Genomic DNA, 9,618 nt, shown 5'->3' with positions numbered 1-9,618 from the left:
CTCTGCCCAGGGCCCAAGAACATAGAGGATCCCTCCCACCTTCGAGACCTTGTGTCTTCACACCTGTGCTCACAGAGCAGTCCATTCACGGGCCGGACGAGTGCGCTTCTACGCCCTGAAGCATCACCTTGTTTCCCACAGGGCTGGGGACCAAGTGCACGCACTGTCTCCCAGGTCCCCCAGCAAAGCAATGACCTCGTACCTTTGTGCTCAGTGGAAACCACGGGCTCTAGGAACAGGGATTCCCACGTTTTACTTGTGTGAGCTTCAGGAGGTTTACTTCATCTCCCTAAACGTCTAGTCTGCTGGTCTGAAAACTGAGAACAAGTGCCTACTTTGGGACTGTTATAAGGCGTGAACGAGACAATACCTGTGTAAGGAGAAGCACAGATTTCCCTTCTCGGTGGGGAAACACACAGCTCTTCCTACTGTGTGTTTCTACTGAGGCTCCTGTCCTGCTTGCAGGCAACACGTCAGTTCTGGTCGGCAAGCGCAGAATTTTCCCTGCATCAGGCCATCCTTGGAGAAAGCAGGGGGATGCCCTGTGATTCATCTCTATTCTGACACTCTCCACTGGACGCAGCGTCAGACCCCACAGGTCAAGGGCTCAGTCCCACAAGACTGCCCCCCTGCCATGTCAGGAGCCCCTCGGCAGCCCACATTATCACCTGTGCTTCTGCTGATCAGCTGTAGATCAGAGTTCCAATGGGGGCTCCTTGGGTTGATTAACTTGTTAGGAACGCTCACAGCACGCAGAGAAACACTGACTTTCATTCACTAGTTTATTTAAGGACATGATAAAGGATGCAGATGAACAGTCAGATGAAGAGACACACAGGGAGAGGGTCCCAGGCGCAGGAGTTTTGTCCCCACGGAGTTGGGGTGTCACGCTCCGGGCGTGGGTGTCCTCAGCCGCCTGGAAGCTCCCTCAACTCTGTACGATTGGGATTTTATGGAGGCTCCCTCACATAGGCATGATGAATCACTACCTCCATTCCCAGCCTCTTTCCCCTTCTGGAGAGTGGGGGATGGCGTGGGGAATTCCAAGCTGCTAGTCGTGGCTTGGTCTCTGGTGATGAGCCCCCATCCGGGAGCCCGCCCAGAGTCACCACACTGAGCAGGAGATGCTCCTGCTGCTGTTATCATGTAGGACATTACAAGGGTTTTAGGAACTCTGTGCCAGGAACTGGGGCCGAGACCGATGTACGTACGTTCTACTATCTCACAACGGGTGGAAATGCGGGCACGTTGCCTGGCGCGGGGCAAGGCTCCCGGCTGCCGCGGCTGCTGATAACAATGTGCAGTGACTCATAACCGGCAAACATGTGAGCGAACATCAGGAAACACTAATTCTACAGACCAACAATAACAGGGCCTAATGGCAGGCATATGAAAACCAAGGGGGCACACGACTGTTTTCAGGTAAGTTAGACAACAAAATGTGAGGGAGACACTGTAAAACTTTTAGAAGGTAATATGGGGGGAAATCCCCATGACCGTGGGGTAAGGGAAGACTTCTTAAGTAAGACCAATTAATAAACGAGTAAATACAGCACTCTCCACAAAGGTTTAGATCCATAAATCTCCCAGCATTAAAGTTAAGAACTTCTCATTATTAAGACAGCAAAAGAGAGTGAAGAGATAAGTCACAAACTGGGAAAAGATACTGACAATACATATAACTGACAAAAAACTAGAAACTGCAGATCCAGACGCAAGAAAACCTCAGAGAAAAATACTGAAGACTTGAGCAGGCGCTACCCAGAGGGGAATCCCAGAGCCACCCTCCTCAGCTACCTGGGAAATGCAAATTACAACCACAGTGAGATCCATGGGGAGGAGTTCACAGGGCTGCCGGACCAAAACGGAAGAGTGGTGAGAAAGTTCAGATGCCGCAGCTGGAGTGTGAATCAATATGACCACTTTCAAAAACAGTCTGGCATTGCCCGGTAAAACTGAAGACGTACTACACTATGACCTGAATTTCACTTATGTGTCTATCCTGGAGAGACTCCTGCACACGCTCACTGGGAGGGATGCACAAATATACTTAGCAGCATTGTTAGGATGGTGAGAGACTGGAAACAACACCAATGTGGAACCAAGCTACGAATAATAATATCATGCACATGAAGATGTGTTCCAAGTTCAAGCTTTCCAAGGTCTTGTACTGTCTGGGAGGACAGAGGGACACTGAGACACTTCATCTTTTGTTAATTCAAGCATGCATGTAAAATTTTATGGGAAGAGAGAAGGAAAATATGTAACTTCCAAACCAGCAGAGGAGAAACAAGGGAATAAAGAAAACTTAATCAACCCAACAAAGATAAGAAAAAAAAAAAAAAAGCACAGAAAAGAATGATAAATAGAAATCATAAAATAACATCATAGAAATTTATTGATTTATCAATAAACACAATAAATGTAAACAGGATAACTCATGTTTGCCAAAAGACCAGCTTCTAAATTGGAAAAAAATCCAGCTATGCTGTTTACAAAATAAGTAATAAAACAATGACCCTGAAAGATTAAAAATAACATATTGGGCAGCAATAGTGAAGGGAAAGTTGATGTGACTGTACCAATATCAGAGAAGATATACTCCAATGCAAGAAGTATTATTAGGGGAGAAACAGGGACACTACATTCTGGCAAAAGGAACAATTTATCTGGAAACTGTGACAATTCTAAGCTCTCATACATCTAACAATTCATAATCAGTTACAGAAAGAACTTAGCAGATTTTAAAAGATATTTCTTTCAGTTACTGATACTCAAATACGAAGAAAATAATAAGGATCTAGAATATTTGAACCACAAAATAAGATTCTTCTAATAAAGATACCCTGTATTTGATAACAAAATAAAATTCATCTAATGATTATACAAAGAACCCTGAACTTAACAGTAAACATAGTCTTTTTTTAAAAAAGATTTTATTTATTTGAGACAGAGTGAGCACAAGCAGGGAGAAGGATCAGAGGGAGAGGGAGAGCAGACTCTCTGCTGAGCAGGGAGCCCGACGCAGGACTCGATCCCAGGACTCGGGATCATGACCTGAGCTGAAGGCAGATGCTCAACCCATTGAGCCACCCAGGCGCCCCAAACATAGAGTCTTTTTGAACACTCATGAAACATTAGGAAAAAAGTGAACAAGCCCTAGGTACCAAAGTCAAACATCACTATCATTGTCTGTTTCAAGCTTTCTTCCATGTGTGAGTTTTGACCCTTCTCCTTTAGCTCTGTTTTCTTGCTTGCGACCAATGCAGTCCTCGTGTTTCACTCTCCTGCACCCCAGCTGCTGGGGAAAGAGTATCAGAAAGGCACACAGAGCAGTGCCCTCTCCCGCTAGTTCTGCGGAGGGGTCTAGCCAGGGGCGTCCCCGAGGGCATCACAGGCCGTGGGGCTGGATGGCAGCTCAGGACCACGACTGCCCGGTCTGTGTTCTGCTGTCAGAAAACTGTTCTTGCAAATGTTATTTGTAACAAGAGAGTATTTCAGGATTCCTCAACTCCACATATTATGACTGCTCTGTAGAATCCGGTAAAACTTCTAGTCTCCACAGTGTTTGCTTTATTAAATGATTTCTTGCATGATCATAATTGCTCAGGGAATAATATCTGAAGAATCATGTTTTCTAAAAGTATAAATGTTTGAAAGATTTATTAATCCGAAGAGCTTTAAAAACCACCTGACCCCCCTCCCACCCGCAAACGTCATAAAGTCACAAGTAACAGAGCTGTTTTCCTAAAACAGTGCATCTGAGGAAGATCTCTGACCACAGTGTAAGAGAATGAAAAATCAGAAAATAAAGTCATTTTCTCTACATTTATAGAAGCTCTTACGTTTAAAAACACACTTCTAAATTAGTTATGGGCCAAATTTGAAATCATAATGAAAATTTTGAAGTATTAAAACTGAAAGGTAAGGCAAACACCAAAAGGGTATGATGCAGCTAACACTGTGTTCATCAGCTGTTGGGGCCTAACAGCACCTGGCCCCCAAATCTAGCAGCTTGAGGTGACAAACATTCACGATCCCGGTTTCTGTGGGTCAGCAATGGGGGCAGCTGCGATGGGCGGCTCTGGCTCACGGTCTCTCCCGGGCATTTGAGGTGCCGGCTGCAGCCGTGGCCGCCAGGAGCTGGACCATCCAGTTCATTGCTCACAAGCACCGCTCAGACTCCTGTCTGTGGGGAGTGAGCCCCCCACACCCAGGGGAAAGGAAGTAAGCTTTATCTCCCGAACGGGACATAGCAAAGAACTCTGTGCACACAACTTTAAATCCATGACGGTGTTGCTGGGATCAAAATTTACAGCCTTAGGTGCATTTGCTAGAGATAAATGAAATCATAAGATTAAACTACCTCGGTCAACAAATTAAAAAGAATGGAGTAAGCTTAAAGAAAGAGGAAGTGAGCTACGAGCAAACATAAGTGAAAGAAATGCTAGAATGTTCAACAACACTGAAAGCTCCTTCTTTGAAAAGACCACTAAGGTAGCAACTCTTCAGCAAGACTGGTCAAGACAGAAGCAAAAGTACAAACAACAATATTAAAAATGGGAAACAGAGGCGCCTGGGTGGCTCAGTCGTTAAGCGCCTGCCTTCGGCTGAGGTCATGATCCCAGGCTCCTGGGATCAAGCCCCGCATCAGGCTCCCTGCTCTGCGGGAAGCCTGCTTCTCCTTCTCCCACTCCCCCTGCTTGTGTTCCCTCTCTCACTGTCTCTCTCTCTGTCAAATAAATAAATAAAACCTTAAAAAAAAAAGGGAAACAGAGGGGCGCCAAGGTGGCTCAGTCCTTGAGCGTCTGCCTTTGGCTCAGGTCATGATCTTCAGGTCCTGCGATCGAGCCCCACGTCAGGCTCCCTGCTCAGTGGAGATTGGGCTTCTCCCTCTCTCTCTGCCTCTCCCCCTGCTTGTGCTCTCTCTGTCTCTCTCAAATGAATAAATAAAATCTTAAAAAACAATGGGAAACATGGCTACTGAGGAATTGGGAAGAAATTTACGTCAATAACTTTGAAAACAGAGACGTACTGGACAATTTTGTAGAAAATATCACTTACCAATACTGACGCATGCTGACACAGAAGACCTGAATAGATCTATTACCATTTATTAAATCAAGTTAGAAATTAAAATTTTAAGCCCTCCCTCCTCCTCCCCTCCAACAAAATTAAATATCAGATCCACTGGCGTCTTACAGGCAAATTTCATCAAACCTTCTAAGAAAGAGATAATGCCCACACTGAAGTATTACAGAAAACAGAGAGATGCTCCCCAAACCACTTTATCAGCCCCGTGTAAATGAGATACTAAAACTAGATGTAGACAGGGGGAATCCGCAGTCCAGTTTTCCTTATGAACACAGATTCAAAAGTCCTAAATAAAGTTAATAAACAGAACTTGGCAAAAATGGTATTAAATCATAGAGTTTACCCTTGGAATATAAACATCGGTTTAACATTTAAAAAATCATCAATGTCATTCATTAATAGATTAACGGAGGGAAGAAATATCACTTCAAGAGAAATAGAAATGCATCTGATATAATTGAATACTCATTCCCATTGAAAATGCTTCATATGCTAAGGACTGAATTTTCTTACCCTATAAAGCACACCTTACAAAATCATACATCAAACATTGAATTCAACACACTTAATAATCCTAACTAAAACACGGAAGCATCCTTTTAAAATCAGGAACAAGACAAAGATGCTATCATCTTGCTATCATCCTCCTGCTAGCTAATTAAATAAAAGAAAGAGCAGTACTTACACAAGGAGTGTAAGTATTGAGATGCAAGAAGGAAATCTCTCATGGTTTCTACCATCGTTTTCATCGTGCAATCTGTTTTTATTCAAAACTGCTCTCCATGTGCAGGCAGATTCTCTGGGAACCTCTGATCTTTCCTCTCTGTCCTGGGCTGTGATCTGGGCGGGGCACCAACCCATCAGCCCCCCAAGCCAAGCACCTGCTGCAAGCTGCTTTCTCTCTCTCTTTTTAAAAAAATTTTATTTATTTGAGAGAGAGAGAATGAGTCGGGGAAGGGGCAGAGGGAGAGGGAGAATCAGGTTCCATGCTCAGCGGGGAGCCTGACGCGGGGCTCGACCCCAGGACCCCGGGATCACGACCTGAGCCGAAGGCAGACGCGTCACCGGCTGAGCTGCCCAGGCGCCCCTCTTTTCCTCTTATCACAGCCCTTGGAAGACTACCTGAATCATCAGCATCTTACCCCTCCGCAGGAGGGCCAAGGGCCTGGAATTTAATGCGAACAGCACAAGCCAGGTGCTGAGAGTCTTCTCCGTTCCTGTTCTGGAAATGCGCGTGTCACAGGCCAGCCCCTGGTTGCAGCAGCCGCAACCTCGCCCCTTCCTCTCCGTCCCTCCATCACCCCAGCCCTGGGCTGGTCTTCTATCAACAGGGGTGACTGAGGAGGGCTCAGTGGAGGCACTATTTACAAAGATGCGTGCGGGGCTCAGCAAACCCCGCGGGGCGGCAAAGCATCACTGCGCTGCAGGGGCGAGGCGGCGAGCCGCAGCTCCGACGCAAGCTCCGTGACCGCTCCGGGGCGCCCCCTCCGCCCCAGCTCTTGAGTTCATCTGCTCCTCCGCTGCACCTCTTCCTAACCCGCTGCTGCTCACTTCTGGCCCGTGGACAGATGCCCGAGCGCCCAGGGGTCAGCACGGCCCCATCCTAGTGCGGAGCTTCACACCTGCCAGGGCCTTAACTGCTGGCACCTGTGTGTTGCTGACTCCCAAGTCTGTGGCTTCGGTCCTGACTCTGAGAGCCTTTCCCTGCGTGACTTCTCCGGTCAGATGCCCGACAGACGTCTCGGACGGAACGCGAGCAAGACCCGAGCCCGATCCTGCCACCGCGGCCTCCAAAGCCGCTCCCCAACCACGCGTAGCTGCCCGCGCCTGAACCCCAAACCCAGGGGCCGTCGGCCTAGCAGCCAGTCGTGTTCACCGCCTGGAACCCGCTCCTCCTACCACCACAGTCTACACTATCATCACTCGGCGGATTCACCACAGACTCTCCTCTCCAGGACTCCCTGCTTCCTCACTTATCTGCACAAAGATGTTTCAAAAAGCAACCGTAGTGTTTTTGGTCCATTGTGCTTATTTTCTAACATACGCTATGTTTTGTATTTGCCATGCTTATTTTTATTATTTGCTTATTTATTTTTTAAGATTTGTTAATTTGAGAGAGAGCATGAACGGGGGAGGGGCAGAGGGAGAGAGACGCAGCCCCCCCACTGAGGGTGGAGCCCAAGGCACGGATGGATCCCACGATCCTGAGATCAGGACCGGAGCCGAAATCAAGAGTTCGATGCTCAACCCCCGGAGGCACCCAGGCGCCCGTCATGCGTAACTTTGCGTCTGTTGTAGAACGAGCTCCTTGAAGACAGGGAGCGTCCCAGCGAAGAACAGTACCTGGTCAGTACGAGGTGCGGCATACCCGTGTCTGAGTGGAACCACTACTCCTCTGCCTGTAAGACTTGAGCAGCTTCCCAACGCCCGCGGGAGAAACCCGGGACCCTGCAGCGCGGTCCACGAGGCCGCGGACCCTCCCCTGCTCTCCCGCCCCTCTGCCCACCGCACTGCCCTCGGGAGAAACCCCGGACCCTGCAGCGCGGTCCATGAGGCCGCCGACCCCTCCCCTGCTCTCCCGCCCCTCTGCCCACCGCACTGCCCTCGGGAGAAACCCCGGACCCTGCAGCGCGGTCCACGAGGCCGCGGACCCTCCCCTGCTCTCCCGCCCCTCCGCCCACCGCACTGCCCTCGGGGGAAACCCCCGACCCTGCAGCGCGGTCCACGAGGCCGCGGACCCTCCCCTGCTCTCCCGCCCCTCTGCCCACCGCACTGCCCTCGGGAGAAACCCCCGACCCTGCAGCGCGGTCCACTCCACGAGGCCGCGGACCCTCCCCTGCTCTCCCGCCCCTCTGCCCACCGCACTGCCCTCGGGAGAAACCCCCGACCCTGCAGCGCGGTCCATGAGGCCGCCGACCCATCCCCTGCTCTCCCGCCCCTCTGCCCACCGCACTGCCCTCGGGAGAAACCCCCGACCCTGCAGCGCGGTCCACGAGGCCGCGGACCCTCCCCTGCTCTCCCGCCCCTCTGCCCACCGCACTGCCCTCGGGAGAAACCCCCGACCCTGCAGCGCGGTCCACGAGGCCGCGGACCCTCCCCTGCTCTCCCGCCCCTCCGCCCACCGCACTGCCCTCGGGAGAAACCCCCGACCCTGCAGCGCGGTCCACGAGGCCGCGGACCCTCCCCTGCTCTCCCGCCCCTCCCCCCACCGCACTGCCCTCGGGGGAAACCCCCGACCCTGCAGCGCGGTCCACGAGGCCGCGGACCCTCCCCTGCTCTCCCGCCCCTCCGCCCACCGCACTGCCCTCGGGAGAAACCCCCGACCCTGCAGCGCGGTCCACGAGGCCGCGGACCCTCCCCTGCTCTCCCGCCCCTCTGCCCACCGCACTGCCCTCGGGGGAAACCCCCGACCCTGCAGCGCGGTCCACGAGGCCGCCGACCCTCCCCTGCTCTCCCGCCCCTCCGCCCACCGCACTGCCCTCGGGGGAAACCCCCGACCCTGCAGCGCGGTCCACGAGGCCGCCGACCCTCCCCTGCTCTCCCGCCCCTCCGCCCACCGCACTGCCCTCGGGGGAAACCCCCGACCCTGCAGCGCGGTCCACGAGGCCGCCGACCCCTCCCCTGCTCTCCCGCCCCTCCGCCCACCGCACTGCAGACACGCGGGCGTCCCGGCCCAGCCTGTCGCTGCCCGTGACCCTGGCCGGTGCGATCCCAGACTGTCCTCCTCGGAGCAGCCCTGGCTGACCCGGAAAGCGGACAGCGGCTCACCGCCCGTCACCGTCCTGTGCCAGTTCCCTGCGTGTCGCCCTCCCCTGGAATATGACCTGCACGCGCGCCTCACCGCTGCCCTCGCCCGGAAACATCCCGGCCCGCCCCGGCCTCTCAGTGACCCGTGCCGGAGCCCTGCGAAGGCCGGAGAGCACGGAGAAAACGGAGGAGACGCAACCGTCAACAAATAACTCGGGAGAACCGAGGGGCCGTGAACCTGCCGATACTCGGCATTTCAAACCACGTACGGGCGCCCTCGGGAAGCTCCTGGGCCAGGACGAGGAGGCCAGCTAACGAGAGGGTCAGGGACACAGGAAACACGGGGACAGGAAGCAGCAAAGCCAAGCCCCGACCCCCGACCCCCAGAGGGCTGTGCACAGGCCGGGGCGCAGGCCTCGGGACAACACGACAGAGCAGCTGACGAGCCGCCATCCCGACGGATGCTGACAGTGGGTAAGGACGCCGGGCTTTGATCACTAGGACGTAGGCAATGAAGCCAAAGGGCAGAAGAAGGCAACTCCCCAATCCGGGAAGAGCAGGCTGGCCCCACCGACAGCTTCCGCACACACAGCCCTGGGCGCGCCGGGATGGCCAGGTGGGGCGCGTGCGCCTGGGCTCGGGCTCCGCCGCGGGATGGACAGGTGGGGCGCCCGGGATGGACAGGTGGGGCGCCCGGGATGGACAGGTGGGGCGCGTGCGCCTGGGCTCGGGCTCCGCCGCGGGATGGACAGGTGGGGCGCCCGGGATGGACAGGTG

Source organism: Halichoerus grypus, chromosome 9, assembly GCF_964656455.1.
Source record: "Halichoerus grypus chromosome 9, mHalGry1.hap1.1, whole genome shotgun sequence".
Taxonomy (NCBI): domain Eukaryota; kingdom Metazoa; phylum Chordata; class Mammalia; order Carnivora; family Phocidae; genus Halichoerus; species Halichoerus grypus.
This window is presented reverse-complemented; position numbering follows the sequence as displayed.